Source organism: Schistocerca cancellata, unplaced genomic scaffold (genome assembly GCF_023864275.1).
Source record: "Schistocerca cancellata isolate TAMUIC-IGC-003103 unplaced genomic scaffold, iqSchCanc2.1 HiC_scaffold_603, whole genome shotgun sequence".
NCBI classification, from domain to species: Eukaryota; Metazoa; Arthropoda; class Insecta; order Orthoptera; family Acrididae; genus Schistocerca; species Schistocerca cancellata.
In genome coordinates, this window is record NW_026046614.1 from 9,855 (window position 1) to 27,275 (window position 17,421).

The 17,421-nt window shown below is 53.9% G+C and overlaps 45 non-coding genes across 45 annotated transcripts; 36 read left to right on the forward strand and 9 right to left on the reverse strand.

The window, feature by feature from the left end:
- Positions 1-44: 44 nt before the first annotated feature.
- Trnag-gcc (transfer RNA glycine (anticodon GCC)) lies at positions 45-115 on the forward strand. The gene has a single exon. It is a non-coding gene; the product is annotated as a tRNA-Gly (tRNA).
- Positions 116-275: 160 nt separating this feature from the next.
- Positions 276-348, forward strand: Trnam-cau (transfer RNA methionine (anticodon CAU)). The gene has a single exon. It is a non-coding gene; the product is annotated as a tRNA-Met (tRNA).
- A 305-nt stretch (positions 349-653) lies between these two features.
- On the forward strand, positions 654-725 carry Trnae-uuc (transfer RNA glutamic acid (anticodon UUC)). Its single transcript has one exon. It is a non-coding gene; the product is annotated as a tRNA-Glu (tRNA).
- A 199-nt stretch (positions 726-924) lies between these two features.
- Positions 925-998, forward strand: Trnai-aau (transfer RNA isoleucine (anticodon AAU)). The gene has a single exon. It is a non-coding gene; the product is annotated as a tRNA-Ile (tRNA).
- A 583-nt stretch (positions 999-1,581) lies between these two features.
- On the reverse strand, positions 1,582-1,653 carry Trnag-ucc (transfer RNA glycine (anticodon UCC)). The gene has a single exon. It is a non-coding gene; the product is annotated as a tRNA-Gly (tRNA).
- A 361-nt stretch (positions 1,654-2,014) lies between these two features.
- Positions 2,015-2,085, forward strand: Trnag-gcc (transfer RNA glycine (anticodon GCC)). The gene has a single exon. It is a non-coding gene; the product is annotated as a tRNA-Gly (tRNA).
- A 160-nt stretch (positions 2,086-2,245) lies between these two features.
- On the forward strand, positions 2,246-2,318 carry Trnam-cau (transfer RNA methionine (anticodon CAU)). The gene has a single exon. It is a non-coding gene; the product is annotated as a tRNA-Met (tRNA).
- Positions 2,319-2,623: 305 nt separating this feature from the next.
- Trnae-uuc (transfer RNA glutamic acid (anticodon UUC)) lies at positions 2,624-2,695 on the forward strand. Its single transcript has one exon. It is a non-coding gene; the product is annotated as a tRNA-Glu (tRNA).
- Positions 2,696-2,894: 199 nt separating this feature from the next.
- On the forward strand, positions 2,895-2,968 carry Trnai-aau (transfer RNA isoleucine (anticodon AAU)). The gene has a single exon. It is a non-coding gene; the product is annotated as a tRNA-Ile (tRNA).
- Positions 2,969-3,551: 583 nt separating this feature from the next.
- On the reverse strand, positions 3,552-3,623 carry Trnag-ucc (transfer RNA glycine (anticodon UCC)). The gene has a single exon. It is a non-coding gene; the product is annotated as a tRNA-Gly (tRNA).
- A 356-nt stretch (positions 3,624-3,979) lies between these two features.
- Positions 3,980-4,050, forward strand: Trnag-gcc (transfer RNA glycine (anticodon GCC)). The gene has a single exon. It is a non-coding gene; the product is annotated as a tRNA-Gly (tRNA).
- Positions 4,051-4,210: 160 nt separating this feature from the next.
- Positions 4,211-4,283, forward strand: Trnam-cau (transfer RNA methionine (anticodon CAU)). Its single transcript has one exon. It is a non-coding gene; the product is annotated as a tRNA-Met (tRNA).
- A 305-nt stretch (positions 4,284-4,588) lies between these two features.
- On the forward strand, positions 4,589-4,660 carry Trnae-uuc (transfer RNA glutamic acid (anticodon UUC)). Its single transcript has one exon. It is a non-coding gene; the product is annotated as a tRNA-Glu (tRNA).
- A 199-nt stretch (positions 4,661-4,859) lies between these two features.
- Positions 4,860-4,933, forward strand: Trnai-aau (transfer RNA isoleucine (anticodon AAU)). The gene has a single exon. It is a non-coding gene; the product is annotated as a tRNA-Ile (tRNA).
- Positions 4,934-5,516: 583 nt separating this feature from the next.
- Trnag-ucc (transfer RNA glycine (anticodon UCC)) lies at positions 5,517-5,588 on the reverse strand. The gene has a single exon. It is a non-coding gene; the product is annotated as a tRNA-Gly (tRNA).
- Positions 5,589-5,949: 361 nt separating this feature from the next.
- On the forward strand, positions 5,950-6,020 carry Trnag-gcc (transfer RNA glycine (anticodon GCC)). Its single transcript has one exon. It is a non-coding gene; the product is annotated as a tRNA-Gly (tRNA).
- A 160-nt stretch (positions 6,021-6,180) lies between these two features.
- On the forward strand, positions 6,181-6,253 carry Trnam-cau (transfer RNA methionine (anticodon CAU)). The gene has a single exon. It is a non-coding gene; the product is annotated as a tRNA-Met (tRNA).
- A 305-nt stretch (positions 6,254-6,558) lies between these two features.
- Positions 6,559-6,630, forward strand: Trnae-uuc (transfer RNA glutamic acid (anticodon UUC)). Its single transcript has one exon. It is a non-coding gene; the product is annotated as a tRNA-Glu (tRNA).
- Positions 6,631-6,829: 199 nt separating this feature from the next.
- Trnai-aau (transfer RNA isoleucine (anticodon AAU)) lies at positions 6,830-6,903 on the forward strand. Its single transcript has one exon. It is a non-coding gene; the product is annotated as a tRNA-Ile (tRNA).
- A 583-nt stretch (positions 6,904-7,486) lies between these two features.
- Positions 7,487-7,558, reverse strand: Trnag-ucc (transfer RNA glycine (anticodon UCC)). Its single transcript has one exon. It is a non-coding gene; the product is annotated as a tRNA-Gly (tRNA).
- Positions 7,559-7,919: 361 nt separating this feature from the next.
- Positions 7,920-7,990, forward strand: Trnag-gcc (transfer RNA glycine (anticodon GCC)). Its single transcript has one exon. It is a non-coding gene; the product is annotated as a tRNA-Gly (tRNA).
- Positions 7,991-8,150: 160 nt separating this feature from the next.
- Trnam-cau (transfer RNA methionine (anticodon CAU)) lies at positions 8,151-8,223 on the forward strand. Its single transcript has one exon. It is a non-coding gene; the product is annotated as a tRNA-Met (tRNA).
- Positions 8,224-8,528: 305 nt separating this feature from the next.
- Positions 8,529-8,600, forward strand: Trnae-uuc (transfer RNA glutamic acid (anticodon UUC)). The gene has a single exon. It is a non-coding gene; the product is annotated as a tRNA-Glu (tRNA).
- Positions 8,601-8,799: 199 nt separating this feature from the next.
- On the forward strand, positions 8,800-8,873 carry Trnai-aau (transfer RNA isoleucine (anticodon AAU)). Its single transcript has one exon. It is a non-coding gene; the product is annotated as a tRNA-Ile (tRNA).
- Positions 8,874-9,456: 583 nt separating this feature from the next.
- Positions 9,457-9,528, reverse strand: Trnag-ucc (transfer RNA glycine (anticodon UCC)). Its single transcript has one exon. It is a non-coding gene; the product is annotated as a tRNA-Gly (tRNA).
- Positions 9,529-9,889: 361 nt separating this feature from the next.
- Trnag-gcc (transfer RNA glycine (anticodon GCC)) lies at positions 9,890-9,960 on the forward strand. The gene has a single exon. It is a non-coding gene; the product is annotated as a tRNA-Gly (tRNA).
- Positions 9,961-10,120: 160 nt separating this feature from the next.
- On the forward strand, positions 10,121-10,193 carry Trnam-cau (transfer RNA methionine (anticodon CAU)). Its single transcript has one exon. It is a non-coding gene; the product is annotated as a tRNA-Met (tRNA).
- Positions 10,194-10,498: 305 nt separating this feature from the next.
- Positions 10,499-10,570, forward strand: Trnae-uuc (transfer RNA glutamic acid (anticodon UUC)). The gene has a single exon. It is a non-coding gene; the product is annotated as a tRNA-Glu (tRNA).
- A 199-nt stretch (positions 10,571-10,769) lies between these two features.
- Positions 10,770-10,843, forward strand: Trnai-aau (transfer RNA isoleucine (anticodon AAU)). Its single transcript has one exon. It is a non-coding gene; the product is annotated as a tRNA-Ile (tRNA).
- A 583-nt stretch (positions 10,844-11,426) lies between these two features.
- On the reverse strand, positions 11,427-11,498 carry Trnag-ucc (transfer RNA glycine (anticodon UCC)). The gene has a single exon. It is a non-coding gene; the product is annotated as a tRNA-Gly (tRNA).
- Positions 11,499-11,859: 361 nt separating this feature from the next.
- On the forward strand, positions 11,860-11,930 carry Trnag-gcc (transfer RNA glycine (anticodon GCC)). Its single transcript has one exon. It is a non-coding gene; the product is annotated as a tRNA-Gly (tRNA).
- A 160-nt stretch (positions 11,931-12,090) lies between these two features.
- On the forward strand, positions 12,091-12,163 carry Trnam-cau (transfer RNA methionine (anticodon CAU)). Its single transcript has one exon. It is a non-coding gene; the product is annotated as a tRNA-Met (tRNA).
- Positions 12,164-12,468: 305 nt separating this feature from the next.
- On the forward strand, positions 12,469-12,540 carry Trnae-uuc (transfer RNA glutamic acid (anticodon UUC)). Its single transcript has one exon. It is a non-coding gene; the product is annotated as a tRNA-Glu (tRNA).
- Positions 12,541-12,739: 199 nt separating this feature from the next.
- Positions 12,740-12,813, forward strand: Trnai-aau (transfer RNA isoleucine (anticodon AAU)). The gene has a single exon. It is a non-coding gene; the product is annotated as a tRNA-Ile (tRNA).
- A 583-nt stretch (positions 12,814-13,396) lies between these two features.
- Trnag-ucc (transfer RNA glycine (anticodon UCC)) lies at positions 13,397-13,468 on the reverse strand. The gene has a single exon. It is a non-coding gene; the product is annotated as a tRNA-Gly (tRNA).
- Positions 13,469-13,829: 361 nt separating this feature from the next.
- On the forward strand, positions 13,830-13,900 carry Trnag-gcc (transfer RNA glycine (anticodon GCC)). Its single transcript has one exon. It is a non-coding gene; the product is annotated as a tRNA-Gly (tRNA).
- A 160-nt stretch (positions 13,901-14,060) lies between these two features.
- Positions 14,061-14,133, forward strand: Trnam-cau (transfer RNA methionine (anticodon CAU)). Its single transcript has one exon. It is a non-coding gene; the product is annotated as a tRNA-Met (tRNA).
- A 305-nt stretch (positions 14,134-14,438) lies between these two features.
- Trnae-uuc (transfer RNA glutamic acid (anticodon UUC)) lies at positions 14,439-14,510 on the forward strand. The gene has a single exon. It is a non-coding gene; the product is annotated as a tRNA-Glu (tRNA).
- A 199-nt stretch (positions 14,511-14,709) lies between these two features.
- On the forward strand, positions 14,710-14,783 carry Trnai-aau (transfer RNA isoleucine (anticodon AAU)). The gene has a single exon. It is a non-coding gene; the product is annotated as a tRNA-Ile (tRNA).
- Positions 14,784-15,366: 583 nt separating this feature from the next.
- Trnag-ucc (transfer RNA glycine (anticodon UCC)) lies at positions 15,367-15,438 on the reverse strand. Its single transcript has one exon. It is a non-coding gene; the product is annotated as a tRNA-Gly (tRNA).
- A 361-nt stretch (positions 15,439-15,799) lies between these two features.
- On the forward strand, positions 15,800-15,870 carry Trnag-gcc (transfer RNA glycine (anticodon GCC)). The gene has a single exon. It is a non-coding gene; the product is annotated as a tRNA-Gly (tRNA).
- Positions 15,871-16,030: 160 nt separating this feature from the next.
- Positions 16,031-16,103, forward strand: Trnam-cau (transfer RNA methionine (anticodon CAU)). The gene has a single exon. It is a non-coding gene; the product is annotated as a tRNA-Met (tRNA).
- Positions 16,104-16,408: 305 nt separating this feature from the next.
- Positions 16,409-16,480, forward strand: Trnae-uuc (transfer RNA glutamic acid (anticodon UUC)). The gene has a single exon. It is a non-coding gene; the product is annotated as a tRNA-Glu (tRNA).
- Positions 16,481-16,679: 199 nt separating this feature from the next.
- Positions 16,680-16,753, forward strand: Trnai-aau (transfer RNA isoleucine (anticodon AAU)). Its single transcript has one exon. It is a non-coding gene; the product is annotated as a tRNA-Ile (tRNA).
- Positions 16,754-17,335: 582 nt separating this feature from the next.
- Positions 17,336-17,407, reverse strand: Trnag-ucc (transfer RNA glycine (anticodon UCC)). Its single transcript has one exon. It is a non-coding gene; the product is annotated as a tRNA-Gly (tRNA).
- Between the last annotated feature and the right edge of the window lie 14 nt (positions 17,408-17,421).

Here is a 17,421-nt window from a genome sequence, read left to right on the forward strand (position 1 = left end):
GAGACATCTGCTCGGGAAGCAGCGTCAAGTTACCGCTGGCCCGAGCATCGGTGGTTCAGTGGTAGAATGCTCGCCTGCCACGCGGGCGGCCCGGGTTCGATTCCCGGCCGATGCATCATTTTGCTTTCCCGCGATAATGCTGCCGCAACACCGCAATCAACTGGGCCGGCAATGAACGTGTAGCAACAGAACACGTTATCCAGGAAGTACAGTGTTTCTACGTCTAATATTGGGTACGCAACTTACCCAGTTTCCAGGAGAAACGGTTCACCCGTGCCTCGGTAGCGCAGTAGGCAGCGCGTAAGTCTCATAATCTTAAGGTCGTGAGTTCGATCCTCACCCGGGGCATTTAATTTTCTGTGACTGATGGTGGTGCTGTTGCTAGGGCGCCATCGTATTTCTTGTTTGTTATCCACAACGTTTCAACGCTTCAGCGGGAAAATGTTTACTTCCTCTTATTGCTACTTACAGCTTCCCTTTTCCTCTTCTTCCAGCACAGCATGAAGCCAAAAGCATTGCTCTGCGACGTTTGAGGTGCGCGCCTTGCCAGTCAGTATGTGCAAAGATGCTCGCAAAGAGAGAAGGGCGCCGACGTGGCACTCGACACGAAATGCGACAAGCGACCGTACGAACGGTCCAATGGAACGGCCACATCCGGTGTGGTCTAGTGGCTAGGATACCTGGCTTTCACCCAGGAGGCCCGGGTTCGATTCCCGGTACCGGAACGTAATTTTTTTCCACACGAATCGTGACAAGTTTGAGCTGTCCGAGCGGCCGTTTCCCGTCCTGCTCGCAATATAGCTACTGTTTCGTGACCGTCAGCAGAATATAGACTAGGGAAGCAGACACACGACGACCATAGAAATGGTGTATGGCTTCATGCCAGCCGTTTCCAGTTTAGGGCTGAGCAACTGCATCTGCCGAGGCCCGTTAGCTCAGTTGGTTAGAGCGTCGTGCTAATAACGCGAAGGTCGCGGGTTCGATCCCCCCACGGGCCACTACTCTTTTACTACTACGAAAAGGCAGCGCCGATTTCAGCTGGCGAGTGTGATGACCAAAAGATCATCACCATGCGTGGAAGTTGACAGAGGATCCGAACCCGACTTGTCGGGAAGCGCTACAGCATTCACTCGGCAATGGGCATAATATTTTGAATACACTGGTTCTCAACCGATGAAGAGAAAATGAAAGAAAATGTCTGATTGCCGATGCGTAACAACTTTGGCCCTTGTCAGTACTTGGGCGGGTGAGCGCGTGGGAACACAGTGTACTATTGGCAGTTTTACTTCCTATTTTTCTTTTCGGAGCTACAGCCCGATTCGGTGAGGGAGACGCCACCGTGAAATGAAGGGGCGTGCTGTGTGTCCATCGCCTCGCCTCTCCTCCCCTCTCTCAGTCGTTTATCGTGCTTGTCGTTTTGATATAGGCCGATTTGAGAGCGTCAGCTCTCGCGTCAGCTGAGCAAAGTCGAGACAAGTCGAGACACACTAAGGGCTGGTATGCAGCGAGTAAGAGGGGGGAAAAAAACAATAATTTAAGAGCGCGCGGCAAAAGTACTCATACGCGAAATTAAAAGCCTGCTGCGGTGGCCGGGAATCGAACCCGGATCAACTGCTTGGAAGGCAACTATGCTGACCATTACACCACCACCGCACAAGCGAGCGCCCCGCCTCCGCGCTGTGTCGGCTTCCCGCCTGTCGGCAGCGGCCGAAGGTGATCGTACCTGGCAGGCGCATTTCGAGGTAGGCTAGGGGAGCACATCCAGACGCATTCGGACAGCGTATCCGCGCACATTTCGCATCCTTTGGCAAGAGTCGGCGCCGGCGACGCAACAGTACGCAGAGGACCGCGTTCTGGAGGCATTTTTAAGCAGTGCCGTGCAGTGCAGTGCAGTGCAGTGCAGGATTCAGCGTCTGCAGCGTCTTCTGCACAGAATGCTACGGCGCTTGACGGCAGCCCCACTTTCCCTTGAGACATCTGCTCGGGAAGCAGCGTGAAGTTACCGCTGGCCCGAGCATCGGTGGTTCAGTGGTAGAATGCTCGCCTGCCACGCGGGCGGCCCGGGTTCGATTCCCGGCCGATGCATCATTTTGCTTTCCCGCGATAATGCTGCCGCAACACCGCAATCAACTGGGCCGGCAATGAACGTGTAGCAACAGAACACGTTATCCAGGAAGTACAGTGTTTCTACGTCTAATATTGGGTACGCAACTTACCCAGTTTCCAGGAGAAACGGTTCACCCGTGCCTCGGTAGCGCAGTAGGCAGCGCGTAAGTCTCATAATCTTAAGGTCGTGAGTTCGATCCTCACCCGGGGCATTTAATTTTCTGTGACTGATGGTGGTGCTGTTGCTAGGGCGCCAACGTATTTCTTGTTTGTTATCCACAACGTTTCAACGCTTCAGCGGGAAAATGTTTACTTCCTCTTATTGCTACTTACAGCTTCCCTTTTCCTCTTCTTCCAGCACAGCATGAAGCCAAAAGCATTGCTCTGCGACGTTTGAGGTGCGCGCCTTGCCAGTCAGTATGTGCAAAGATGCTCGCAAAGAGAGAAGGGCGCCGACGTGGCACTCGACACGAAATGCGACAAGCGACCGTACGAACGGTCCAATGGAACGGCCACATCCGGTGTGGTCTAGTGGCTAGGATACCTGGCTTTCACCCAGGAGGCCCGGGTTCGATTCCCGGTACCGGAACGTAATTTTTTTCCACACGAATCGTGACAAGTTTGAGCTGTCCGAGCGGCCGTTTCCCGTCCTGCTCGCAATATAGCTACTGTTTCGTGACCGTCAGCAGAATATAGACTAGGGAAGCAGACACACGACGACCATAGAAATGGTGTATGGCTTCATGCCAGCCGTTTCCAGTTTAGGGCTGAGCAACTGCATCTGCCGAGGCCCGTTAGCTCAGTTGGTTAGAGCGTCGTGCTAATAACGCGAAGGTCGCGGGTTCGATCCCCCCACGGGCCACTACTCTTTTACTACTACGAAAAGGCAGCGCCGATTTCAGCTGGCGAGTGTGATGACCAAAAGATCATCACCATGCGTGGAAGTTGACAGAGGATCCGAACCCGACTTGTCGGGAAGCGCTACAGCATTCACTCGGCAATGGGCATAATATTTTGAATACACTGGTTCTCAACCGATGAAGAGAAAATGAAAGAAAATGTCTGATTGCCGATGCGTAACAACTTTGGCCCTTGTCAGTACTTGGGCGGGTGAGCGCGTGGGAACACAGTGTACTATTGGCAGTTTTACTTCCTATTTTTCTTTTCGGAGCTACAGCCCGATTCGGTGAGGGAGACGCCACCGTGAAATGAAGGGGCGTGCTGTGTGTCCATCGCCTCGCCTCTCCTCCCCTCTCTCAGTCGTTTATCGTGCTTGTCGTTTTGATATAGGCCGATTTGAGAGCGTCAGCTCTCGCGTCAGCTGAGCAAAGTCGAGACAAGTCGAGACACACTAAGGGCTGGTATGCAGCGAGTAAGAGGGGGGAAAAAAACAATAATTTAAGAGCGCGCGGCAAAAGTACTCATACGCGAAATTAAAAGCCTGCTGCGGTGGCCGGGAATCGAACCCGGATCAACTGCTTGGAAGGCAACTATGCTGACCATTACACCACCACCGCACAAGCGAGCGCCCCGCCTCCGCGCTGTGTCGGCTTCCCGCCTGTCGGCAGCGGCCGAAGGTGATCGTACCTGGCAGGCGCATTTCGAGGTAGGCTAGGGGAGCACATCCAGACGCATTCGGACAGCGTATCCGCGCACATTTCGCATCCTTTGGCAAGAGTCGGCGCCGGCGACGCAACAGTACGCAGAGGACCGCGTTCTGGAGGCATTTTTAAGCAGTGCCGTGCAGTGCAGTGCAGTGCAGGATTCAGCGTCTGCAGCGTCTTCTGCACAGAATGCTACGGCGCTTGACGGCAGCCCCACTTTCCCTTGAGACATCTGCTCGGGAAGCAGCGTCAAGTTACCGCTGGCCCGAGCATCGGTGGTTCAGTGGTAGAATGCTCGCCTGCCACGCGGGCGGCCCGGGTTCGATTCCCGGCCGATGCATCATTTTGCTTTCCCGCGATAATGCTGCCGCAACACCGCAATCAACTGGGCCGGCAATGAACGTGTAGCAACAGAACACGTTATCCAGGAAGTACAGTGTTTCTACGTCTAATATTGGGTACGCAACTTACCCAGTTTCCAGGAGAAACGGTTCACCCGTGCCTCGGTAGCGCAGTAGGCAGCGCGTAAGTCTCATAATCTTAAGGTCGTGAGTTCGATCCTCACCCGGGGCATTTAATTTTCTGTGACTGATGGTGGTGCTGTTGCTAGGGCGCCATCGTATTTCTTGTTTGTTATCCACAACGTTTCAACGCTTCAGCGGGAAAATGTTTACTTCCTCTTATTGCTACTTACAGCTTCCCTTTTCCTCTTCTTCCAGCACAGCATGAAGCCAAAAGCATTGCTCTGCGACGTTTGAGGTGCGCGCCTTGCCAGTCAGTATGTGCAAAGATGCTCGCAAAGAGAGAAGGGCGCCGACGTGGCACTCGACACGAAATGCGACAAGCGACCGTACGAACGGTCCAATGGAACGGCCACATCCGGTGTGGTCTAGTGGCTAGGATACCTGGCTTTCACCCAGGAGGCCCGGGTTCGATTCCCGGTACCGGAACGTAATTTTTTTCCACACGAATCGTGACAAGTTTGAGCTGTCCGAGCGGCCGTTTCCCGTCCTGCTCGCAATATAGCTACTGTTTCGTGACCGTCAGCAGAATATAGACTAGGGAAGCAGACACACGACGACCATAGAAATGGTGTATGGCTTCATGCCAGCCGTTTCCAGTTTAGGGCTGAGCAACTGCATCTGCCGAGGCCCGTTAGCTCAGTTGGTTAGAGCGTCGTGCTAATAACGCGAAGGTCGCGGGTTCGATCCCCCCACGGGCCACTACTCTTTTACTACTACGAAAAGGCAGCGCCGATTTCAGCTGGCGAGTGTGATGACCAAAAGATCATCACCATGCGTGGAAGTTGACAGAGGATCCGAACCCGACTTGTCGGGAAGCGCTACAGCATTCACTCGGCAATGGGCATAATATTTTGAATACACTGGTTCTCAACCGATGAAGAGAAAATGAAAGAAAATGTCTGATTGCCGATGCGTAACAACTTTGGCCCTTGTCAGTACTTGGGCGGGTGAGCGCGTGGGAACACAGTGTACTATTGGCAGTTTTACTTCCTATTTTTCTTTTCGGAGCTACAGCCCGATTCGGTGAGGGAGACGCCACCGTGAAATGAAGGGGCGTGCTGTGTGTCCATCGCCTCGCCTCTCCTCCCCTCTCTCAGTCGTTTATCGTGCTTGTCGTTTTGATATAGGCCGATTTGAGAGCGTCAGCTCTCGCGTCAGCTGAGCAAAGTCGAGACAAGTCGAGACACACTAAGGGCTGGTATGCAGCGAGTAAGAGGGGGGAAAAAAACAATAATTTAAGAGCGCGCGGCAAAAGTACTCATACGCGAAATTAAAAGCCTGCTGCGGTGGCCGGGAATCGAACCCGGATCAACTGCTTGGAAGGCAACTATGCTGACCATTACACCACCACCGCACAAGCGAGCGCCCCGCCTCCGCGCTGTGTCGGCTTCCCGCCTGTCGGCAGCGGCCGAAGGTGATCGTACCTGGCAGGCGCATTTCGAGGTAGGCTAGGGGAGCACATCCAGACGCATTCGGACAGCGTATCCGCGCACATTTCGCATCCTTTGGCAAGAGTCGGCGCCGGCGACGCAACAGTACGCAGAGGACCGCGTTCTGGAGGCATTTTTAAGCAGTGCCGTGCAGTGCAGTGCAGTGCAGTGCAGGATTCAGCGTCTGCAGCGTCTTCTGCACAGAATGCTACGGCGCTTGACGGCAGCCCCACTTTCCCTTGAGACATCTGCTCGGGAAGCAGCGTCAAGTTACCGCTGGCCCGAGCATCGGTGGTTCAGTGGTAGAATGCTCGCCTGCCACGCGGGCGGCCCGGGTTCGATTCCCGGCCGATGCATCATTTTGCTTTCCCGCGATAATGCTGCCGCAACACCGCAATCAACTGGGCCGGCAATGAACGTGTAGCAACAGAACACGTTATCCAGGAAGTACAGTGTTTCTACGTCTAATATTGGGTACGCAACTTACCCAGTTTCCAGGAGAAACGGTTCACCCGTGCCTCGGTAGCGCAGTAGGCAGCGCGTAAGTCTCATAATCTTAAGGTCGTGAGTTCGATCCTCACCCGGGGCATTTAATTTTCTGTGACTGATGGTGGTGCTGTTGCTAGGGCGCCATCGTATTTCTTGTTTGTTATCCACAACGTTTCAACGCTTCAGCGGGAAAATGTTTACTTCCTCTTATTGCTACTTACAGCTTCCCTTTTCCTCTTCTTCCAGCACAGCATGAAGCCAAAAGCATTGCTCTGCGACGTTTGAGGTGCGCGCCTTGCCAGTCAGTATGTGCAAAGATGCTCGCAAAGAGAGAAGGGCGCCGACGTGGCACTCGACACGAAATGCGACAAGCGACCGTACGAACGGTCCAATGGAACGGCCACATCCGGTGTGGTCTAGTGGCTAGGATACCTGGCTTTCACCCAGGAGGCCCGGGTTCGATTCCCGGTACCGGAACGTAATTTTTTTCCACACGAATCGTGACAAGTTTGAGCTGTCCGAGCGGCCGTTTCCCGTCCTGCTCGCAATATAGCTACTGTTTCGTGACCGTCAGCAGAATATAGACTAGGGAAGCAGACACACGACGACCATAGAAATGGTGTATGGCTTCATGCCAGCCGTTTCCAGTTTAGGGCTGAGCAACTGCATCTGCCGAGGCCCGTTAGCTCAGTTGGTTAGAGCGTCGTGCTAATAACGCGAAGGTCGCGGGTTCGATCCCCCCACGGGCCACTACTCTTTTACTACTACGAAAAGGCAGCGCCGATTTCAGCTGGCGAGTGTGATGACCAAAAGATCATCACCATGCGTGGAAGTTGACAGAGGATCCGAACCCGACTTGTCGGGAAGCGCTACAGCATTCACTCGGCAATGGGCATAATATTTTGAATACACTGGTTCTCAACCGATGAAGAGAAAATGAAAGAAAATGTCTGATTGCCGATGCGTAACAACTTTGGCCCTTGTCAGTACTTGGGCGGGTGAGCGCGTGGGAACACAGTGTACTATTGGCAGTTTTACTTCCTATTTTTCTTTTCGGAGCTACAGCCCGATTCGGTGAGGGAGACGCCACCGTGAAATGAAGGGGCGTGCTGTGTGTCCATCGCCTCGCCTCTCCTCCCCTCTCTCAGTCGTTTATCGTGCTTGTCGTTTTGATATAGGCCGATTTGAGAGCGTCAGCTCTCGCGTCAGCTGAGCAAAGTCGAGACAAGTCGAGACACACTAAGGGCTGGTATGCAGCGAGTAAGAGGGGGGAAAAAAACAATAATTTAAGAGCGCGCGGCAAAAGTACTCATACGCGAAATTAAAAGCCTGCTGCGGTGGCCGGGAATCGAACCCGGATCAACTGCTTGGAAGGCAACTATGCTGACCATTACACCACCACCGCACAAGCGAGCGCCCCGCCTCCGCGCTGTGTCGGCTTCCCGCCTGTCGGCAGCGGCCGAAGGTGATCGTACCTGGCAGGCGCATTTCGAGGTAGGCTAGGGGAGCACATCCAGACGCATTCGGACAGCGTATCCGCGCACATTTCGCATCCTTTGGCAAGAGTCGGCGCCGGCGACGCAACAGTACGCAGAGGACCGCGTTCTGGAGGCATTTTTAAGCAGTGCCGTGCAGTGCAGTGCAGTGCAGTGCAGGATTCAGCGTCTGCAGCGTCTTCTGCACAGAATGCTACGGCGCTTGACGGCAGCCCCACTTTCCCTTGAGACATCTGCTCGGGAAGCAGCGTCAAGTTACCGCTGGCCCGAGCATCGGTGGTTCAGTGGTAGAATGCTCGCCTGCCACGCGGGCGGCCCGGGTTCGATTCCCGGCCGATGCATCATTTTGCTTTCCCGCGATAATGCTGCCGCAACACCGCAATCAACTGGGCCGGCAATGAACGTGTAGCAACAGAACACGTTATCCAGGAAGTACAGTGTTTCTACGTCTAATATTGGGTACGCAACTTACCCAGTTTCCAGGAGAAACGGTTCACCCGTGCCTCGGTAGCGCAGTAGGCAGCGCGTAAGTCTCATAATCTTAAGGTCGTGAGTTCGATCCTCACCCGGGGCATTTAATTTTCTGTGACTGATGGTGGTGCTGTTGCTAGGGCGCCATCGTATTTCTTGTTTGTTATCCACAACGTTTCAACGCTTCAGCGGGAAAATGTTTACTTCCTCTTATTGCTACTTACAGCTTCCCTTTTCCTCTTCTTCCAGCACAGCATGAAGCCAAAAGCATTGCTCTGCGACGTTTGAGGTGCGCGCCTTGCCAGTCAGTATGTGCAAAGATGCTCGCAAAGAGAGAAGGGCGCCGACGTGGCACTCGACACGAAATGCGACAAGCGACCGTACGAACGGTCCAATGGAACGGCCACATCCGGTGTGGTCTAGTGGCTAGGATACCTGGCTTTCACCCAGGAGGCCCGGGTTCGATTCCCGGTACCGGAACGTAATTTTTTTCCACACGAATCGTGACAAGTTTGAGCTGTCCGAGCGGCCGTTTCCCGTCCTGCTCGCAATATAGCTACTGTTTCGTGACCGTCAGCAGAATATAGACTAGGGAAGCAGACACACGACGACCATAGAAATGGTGTATGGCTTCATGCCAGCCGTTTCCAGTTTAGGGCTGAGCAACTGCATCTGCCGAGGCCCGTTAGCTCAGTTGGTTAGAGCGTCGTGCTAATAACGCGAAGGTCGCGGGTTCGATCCCCCCACGGGCCACTACTCTTTTACTACTACGAAAAGGCAGCGCCGATTTCAGCTGGCGAGTGTGATGACCAAAAGATCATCACCATGCGTGGAAGTTGACAGAGGATCCGAACCCGACTTGTCGGGAAGCGCTACAGCATTCACTCGGCAATGGGCATAATATTTTGAATACACTGGTTCTCAACCGATGAAGAGAAAATGAAAGAAAATGTCTGATTGCCGATGCGTAACAACTTTGGCCCTTGTCAGTACTTGGGCGGGTGAGCGCGTGGGAACACAGTGTACTATTGGCAGTTTTACTTCCTATTTTTCTTTTCGGAGCTACAGCCCGATTCGGTGAGGGAGACGCCACCGTGAAATGAAGGGGCGTGCTGTGTGTCCATCGCCTCGCCTCTCCTCCCCTCTCTCAGTCGTTTATCGTGCTTGTCGTTTTGATATAGGCCGATTTGAGAGCGTCAGCTCTCGCGTCAGCTGAGCAAAGTCGAGACAAGTCGAGACACACTAAGGGCTGGTATGCAGCGAGTAAGAGGGGGGAAAAAAACAATAATTTAAGAGCGCGCGGCAAAAGTACTCATACGCGAAATTAAAAGCCTGCTGCGGTGGCCGGGAATCGAACCCGGATCAACTGCTTGGAAGGCAACTATGCTGACCATTACACCACCACCGCACAAGCGAGCGCCCCGCCTCCGCGCTGTGTCGGCTTCCCGCCTGTCGGCAGCGGCCGAAGGTGATCGTACCTGGCAGGCGCATTTCGAGGTAGGCTAGGGGAGCACATCCAGACGCATTCGGACAGCGTATCCGCGCACATTTCGCATCCTTTGGCAAGAGTCGGCGCCGGCGACGCAACAGTACGCAGAGGACCGCGTTCTGGAGGCATTTTTAAGCAGTGCCGTGCAGTGCAGTGCAGTGCAGTGCAGGATTCAGCGTCTGCAGCGTCTTCTGCACAGAATGCTACGGCGCTTGACGGCAGCCCCACTTTCCCTTGAGACATCTGCTCGGGAAGCAGCGTCAAGTTACCGCTGGCCCGAGCATCGGTGGTTCAGTGGTAGAATGCTCGCCTGCCACGCGGGCGGCCCGGGTTCGATTCCCGGCCGATGCATCATTTTGCTTTCCCGCGATAATGCTGCCGCAACACCGCAATCAACTGGGCCGGCAATGAACGTGTAGCAACAGAACACGTTATCCAGGAAGTACAGTGTTTCTACGTCTAATATTGGGTACGCAACTTACCCAGTTTCCAGGAGAAACGGTTCACCCGTGCCTCGGTAGCGCAGTAGGCAGCGCGTAAGTCTCATAATCTTAAGGTCGTGAGTTCGATCCTCACCCGGGGCATTTAATTTTCTGTGACTGATGGTGGTGCTGTTGCTAGGGCGCCAACGTATTTCTTGTTTGTTATCCACAACGTTTCAACGCTTCAGCGGGAAAATGTTTACTTCCTCTTATTGCTACTTACAGCTTCCCTTTTCCTCTTCTTCCAGCACAGCATGAAGCCAAAAGCATTGCTCTGCGACGTTTGAGGTGCGCGCCTTGCCAGTCAGTATGTGCAAAGATGCTCGCAAAGAGAGAAGGGCGCCGACGTGGCACTCGACACGAAATGCGACAAGCGACCGTACGAACGGTCCAATGGAACGGCCACATCCGGTGTGGTCTAGTGGCTAGGATACCTGGCTTTCACCCAGGAGGCCCGGGTTCGATTCCCGGTACCGGAACGTAATTTTTTTCCACACGAATCGTGACAAGTTTGAGCTGTCCGAGCGGCCGTTTCCCGTCCTGCTCGCAATATAGCTACTGTTTCGTGACCGTCAGCAGAATATAGACTAGGGAAGCAGACACACGACGACCATAGAAATGGTGTATGGCTTCATGCCAGCCGTTTCCAGTTTAGGGCTGAGCAACTGCATCTGCCGAGGCCCGTTAGCTCAGTTGGTTAGAGCGTCGTGCTAATAACGCGAAGGTCGCGGGTTCGATCCCCCCACGGGCCACTACTCTTTTACTACTACGAAAAGGCAGCGCCGATTTCAGCTGGCGAGTGTGATGACCAAAAGATCATCACCATGCGTGGAAGTTGACAGAGGATCCGAACCCGACTTGTCGGGAAGCGCTACAGCATTCACTCGGCAATGGGCATAATATTTTGAATACACTGGTTCTCAACCGATGAAGAGAAAATGAAAGAAAATGTCTGATTGCCGATGCGTAACAACTTTGGCCCTTGTCAGTACTTGGGCGGGTGAGCGCGTGGGAACACAGTGTACTATTGGCAGTTTTACTTCCTATTTTTCTTTTCGGAGCTACAGCCCGATTCGGTGAGGGAGACGCCACCGTGAAATGAAGGGGCGTGCTGTGTGTCCATCGCCTCGCCTCTCCTCCCCTCTCTCAGTCGTTTATCGTGCTTGTCGTTTTGATATAGGCCGATTTGAGAGCGTCAGCTCTCGCGTCAGCTGAGCAAAGTCGAGACAAGTCGAGACACACTAAGGGCTGGTATGCAGCGAGTAAGAGGGGGGAAAAAAACAATAATTTAAGAGCGCGCGGCAAAAGTACTCATACGCGAAATTAAAAGCCTGCTGCGGTGGCCGGGAATCGAACCCGGATCAACTGCTTGGAAGGCAACTATGCTGACCATTACACCACCACCGCACAAGCGAGCGCCCCGCCTCCGCGCTGTGTCGGCTTCCCGCCTGTCGGCAGCGGCCGAAGGTGATCGTACCTGGCAGGCGCATTTCGAGGTAGGCTAGGGGAGCACATCCAGACGCATTCGGACAGCGTATCCGCGCACATTTCGCATCCTTTGGCAAGAGTCGGCGCCGGCGACGCAACAGTACGCAGAGGACCGCGTTCTGGAGGCATTTTTAAGCAGTGCCGTGCAGTGCAGTGCAGTGCAGTGCAGGATTCAGCGTCTGCAGCGTCTTCTGCACAGAATGCTACGGCGCTTGACGGCAGCCCCACTTTCCCTTGAGACATCTGCTCGGGAAGCAGCGTCAAGTTACCGCTGGCCCGAGCATCGGTGGTTCAGTGGTAGAATGCTCGCCTGCCACGCGGGCGGCCCGGGTTCGATTCCCGGCCGATGCATCATTTTGCTTTCCCGCGATAATGCTGCCGCAACACCGCAATCAACTGGGCCGGCAATGAACGTGTAGCAACAGAACACGTTATCCAGGAAGTACAGTGTTTCTACGTCTAATATTGGGTACGCAACTTACCCAGTTTCCAGGAGAAACGGTTCACCCGTGCCTCGGTAGCGCAGTAGGCAGCGCGTAAGTCTCATAATCTTAAGGTCGTGAGTTCGATCCTCACCCGGGGCATTTAATTTTCTGTGACTGATGGTGGTGCTGTTGCTAGGGCGCCAACGTATTTCTTGTTTGTTATCCACAACGTTTCAACGCTTCAGCGGGAAAATGTTTACTTCCTCTTATTGCTACTTACAGCTTCCCTTTTCCTCTTCTTCCAGCACAGCATGAAGCCAAAAGCATTGCTCTGCGACGTTTGAGGTGCGCGCCTTGCCAGTCAGTATGTGCAAAGATGCTCGCAAAGAGAGAAGGGCGCCGACGTGGCACTCGACACGAAATGCGACAAGCGACCGTACGAACGGTCCAATGGAACGGCCACATCCGGTGTGGTCTAGTGGCTAGGATACCTGGCTTTCACCCAGGAGGCCCGGGTTCGATTCCCGGTACCGGAACGTAATTTTTTTCCACACGAATCGTGACAAGTTTGAGCTGTCCGAGCGGCCGTTTCCCGTCCTGCTCGCAATATAGCTACTGTTTCGTGACCGTCAGCAGAATATAGACTAGGGAAGCAGACACACGACGACCATAGAAATGGTGTATGGCTTCATGCCAGCCGTTTCCAGTTTAGGGCTGAGCAACTGCATCTGCCGAGGCCCGTTAGCTCAGTTGGTTAGAGCGTCGTGCTAATAACGCGAAGGTCGCGGGTTCGATCCCCCCACGGGCCACTACTCTTTTACTACTACGAAAAGGCAGCGCCGATTTCAGCTGGCGAGTGTGATGACCAAAAGATCATCACCATGCGTGGAAGTTGACAGAGGATCCGAACCCGACTTGTCGGGAAGCGCTACAGCATTCACTCGGCAATGGGCATAATATTTTGAATACACTGGTTCTCAACCGATGAAGAGAAAATGAAAGAAAATGTCTGATTGCCGATGCGTAACAACTTTGGCCCTTGTCAGTACTTGGGCGGGTGAGCGCGTGGGAACACAGTGTACTATTGGCAGTTTTACTTCCTATTTTTCTTTTCGGAGCTACAGCCCGATTCGGTGAGGGAGACGCCACCGTGAAATGAAGGGGCGTGCTGTGTGTCCATCGCCTCGCCTCTCCTCCCCTCTCTCAGTCGTTTATCGTGCTTGTCGTTTTGATATAGGCCGATTTGAGAGCGTCAGCTCTCGCGTCAGCTGAGCAAAGTCGAGACAAGTCGAGACACACTAAGGGCTGGTATGCAGCGAGTAAGAGGGGGGAAAAAAACAATAATTTAAGAGCGCGCGGCAAAAGTACTCATACGCGAAATTAAAAGCCTGCTGCGGTGGCCGGGAATCGAACCCGGATCAACTGCTTGGAAGGCAACTATGCTGACCATTACACCACCACCGCACAAGCGAGCGCCCCGCCTCCGCGCTGTGTCGGCTTCCCGCCTGTCGGCAGCGGCCGAAGGTGATCGTACCTGGCAGGCGCATTTCGAGGTAGGCTAGGGGAGCACATCCAGACGCATTCGGACAGCGTATCCGCGCACATTTCGCATCCTTTGGCAAGAGTCGGCGCCGGCGACGCAACAGTACGCAGAGGACCGCGTTCTGGAGGCATTTTTAAGCAGTGCCGTGCAGTGCAGTGCAGTGCAGTGCAGGATTCAGCGTCTGCAGCGTCTTCTGCACAGAATGCTACGGCGCTTGACGGCAGCCCCACTTTCCCTTGAGACATCTGCTCGGGAAGCAGCGTCAAGTTACCGCTGGCCCGAGCATCGGTGGTTCAGTGGTAGAATGCTCGCCTGCCACGCGGGCGGCCCGGGTTCGATTCCCGGCCGATGCATCATTTTGCTTTCCCGCGATAATGCTGCCGCAACACCGCAATCAACTGGGCCGGCAATGAACGTGTAGCAACAGAACACGTTATCCAGGAAGTACAGTGTTTCTACGTCTAATATTGGGTACGCAACTTACCCAGTTTCCAGGAGAAACGGTTCACCCGTGCCTCGGTAGCGCAGTAGGCAGCGCGTAAGTCTCATAATCTTAAGGTCGTGAGTTCGATCCTCACCCGGGGCATTTAATTTTCTGTGACTGATGGTGGTGCTGTTGCTAGGGCGCCAACGTATTTCTTGTTTGTTATCCACAACGTTTCAACGCTTCAGCGGGAAAATGTTTACTTCCTCTTATTGCTACTTACAGCTTCCCTTTTCCTCTTCTTCCAGCACAGCATGAAGCCAAAAGCATTGCTCTGCGACGTTTGAGGTGCGCGCCTTGCCAGTCAGTATGTGCAAAGATGCTCGCAAAGAGAGAAGGGCGCCGACGTGGCACTCGACACGAAATGCGACAAGCGACCGTACGAACGGTCCAATGGAACGGCCACATCCGGTGTGGTCTAGTGGCTAGGATACCTGGCTTTCACCCAGGAGGCCCGGGTTCGATTCCCGGTACCGGAACGTAATTTTTTTCCACACGAATCGTGACAAGTTTGAGCTGTCCGAGCGGCCGTTTCCCGTCCTGCTCGCAATATAGCTACTGTTTCGTGACCGTCAGCAGAATATAGACTAGGGAAGCAGACACACGACGACCATAGAAATGGTGTATGGCTTCATGCCAGCCGTTTCCAGTTTAGGGCTGAGCAACTGCATCTGCCGAGGCCCGTTAGCTCAGTTGGTTAGAGCGTCGTGCTAATAACGCGAAGGTCGCGGGTTCGATCCCCCCACGGGCCACTACTCTTTTACTACTACGAAAAGGCAGCGCCGATTTCAGCTGGCGAGTGTGATGACCAAAAGATCATCACCATGCGTGGAAGTTGACAGAGGATCCGAACCCGACTTGTCGGGAAGCGCTACAGCATTCACTCGGCAATGGGCATAATATTTTGAATACACTGGTTCTCAACCGATGAAGAGAAAATGAAAGAAAATGTCTGATTGCCGATGCGTAACAACTTTGGCCCTTGTCAGTACTTGGGCGGGTGAGCGCGTGGGAACACAGTGTACTATTGGCAGTTTTACTTCCTATTTTTCTTTTCGGAGCTACAGCCCGATTCGGTGAGGGAGACGCCACCGTGAAATGAAGGGGCGTGCTGTGTGTCCATCGCCTCGCCTCTCCTCCCCTCTCTCAGTCGTTTATCGTGCTTGTCGTTTTGATATAGGCCGATTTGAGAGCGTCAGCTCTCGCGTCAGCTGAGCAAAGTCGAGACAAGTCGAGACACACTAAGGGCTGGTATGCAGCGAGTAAGAGGGGGGAAAAAAACAATAATTTAAGAGCGCGCGGCAAAAGTACTCATACGCGAAATTAAAAGCCTGCTGCGGTGGCCGGGAATCGAACCCGGATCAACTGCTTGGAAGGCAACTATGCTGACCATTACACCACCACCGCACAAGCGAGCGCCCCGCCTCCGCGCTGTGTCGGCTTCCCGCCTGTCGGCAGCGGCCGAAGGTGATCGTACCTGGCAGGCGCATTTCGAGGTAGGCTAGGGGAGCACATCCAGACGCATTCGGACAGCGTATCCGCGCACATTTCGCATCCTTTGGCAAGAGTCGGCGCCGGCGACGCAACAGTACGCAGAGGACCGCGTTCTGGAGGCATTTTTAAGCAGTGCCGTGCAGTGCAGTGCAGTGCAGTGCAGGATTCAGCGTCTGCAGCGTCTTCTGCACAGAATGCTACGGCGCTTGACGGCAGCCCCACTTTCCCTTGAGACATCTGCTCGGGAAGCAGCGTCAAGTTACCGCTGGCCCGAGCATCGGTGGTTCAGTGGTAGAATGCTCGCCTGCCACGCGGGCGGCCCGGGTTCGATTCCCGGCCGATGCATCATTTTGCTTTCCCGCGATAATGCTGCCGCAACACCGCAATCAACTGGGCCGGCAATGAACGTGTAGCAACAGAACACGTTATCCAGGAAGTACAGTGTTTCTACGTCTAATATTGGGTACGCAACTTACCCAGTTTCCAGGAGAAACGGTTCACCCGTGCCTCGGTAGCGCAGTAGGCAGCGCGTAAGTCTCATAATCTTAAGGTCGTGAGTTCGATCCTCACCCGGGGCATTTAATTTTCTGTGACTGATGGTGGTGCTGTTGCTAGGGCGCCAACGTATTTCTTGTTTGTTATCCACAACGTTTCAACGCTTCAGCGGGAAAATGTTTACTTCCTCTTATTGCTACTTACAGCTTCCCTTTTCCTCTTCTTCCAGCACAGCATGAAGCCAAAAGCATTGCTCTGCGACGTTTGAGGTGCGCGCCTTGCCAGTCAGTATGTGCAAAGATGCTCGCAAAGAGAGAAGGGCGCCGACGTGGCACTCGACACGAAATGCGACAAGCGACCGTACGAACGGTCCAATGGAACGGCCACATCCGGTGTGGTCTAGTGGCTAGGATACCTGGCTTTCACCCAGGAGGCCCGGGTTCGATTCCCGGTACCGGAACGTAATTTTTTTCCACACGAATCGTGACAAGTTTGAGCTGTCCGAGCGGCCGTTTCCCGTCCTGCTCGCAATATAGCTACTGTTTCGTGACCGTCAGCAGAATATAGACTAGGGAAGCAGACACACGACGACCATAGAAATGGTGTATGGCTTCATGCCAGCCGTTTCCAGTTTAGGGCTGAGCAACTGCATCTGCCGAGGCCCGTTAGCTCAGTTGGTTAGAGCGTCGTGCTAATAACGCGAAGGTCGCGGGTTCGATCCCCCCACGGGCCACTACTCTTTTACTACTACGAAAAGGCAGCGCCGATTTCAGCTGGCGAGTGTGATGACCAAAAGATCATCACCATGCGTGGAAGTTGACAGAGGATCCGAACCCGACTTGTCGGGAAGCGCTACAGCATTCACTCGGCAATGGGCATAATATTTTGAATACACTGGTTCTCAACCGATGAAGAGAAAATGAAAGAAAATGTCTGATTGCCGATGCGTAACAACTTTGGCCCTTGTCAGTACTTGGGCGGGTGAGCGCGTGGGAACACAGTGTACTATTGGCAGTTTTACTTCCTATTTTTCTTTTCGGAGCTACAGCCCGATTCGGTGAGGGAGACGCCACCGTGAAATGAAGGGGCGTGCTGTGTGTCCATCGCCTCGCCTCTCCTCCCCTCTCTCAGTCGTTTATCGTGCTTGTCGTTTTGATATAGGCCGATTTGAGAGCGTCAGCTCTCGCGTCAGCTGAGCAAAGTCGAGACAAGTCGAGACACACTAAGGGCTGGTATGCAGCGAGTAAGAGGGGGGAAAAAAACAATAATTTAAGAGCGCGCGGCAAAGTACTCATACGCGAAATTAAAAGCCTGCTGCGGTGGCCGGGAATCGAACCCGGATCAACTGCTTGGAAGGCAACTATGCTGACCATTACACCACCACCGCACAAGCGAGCGCCC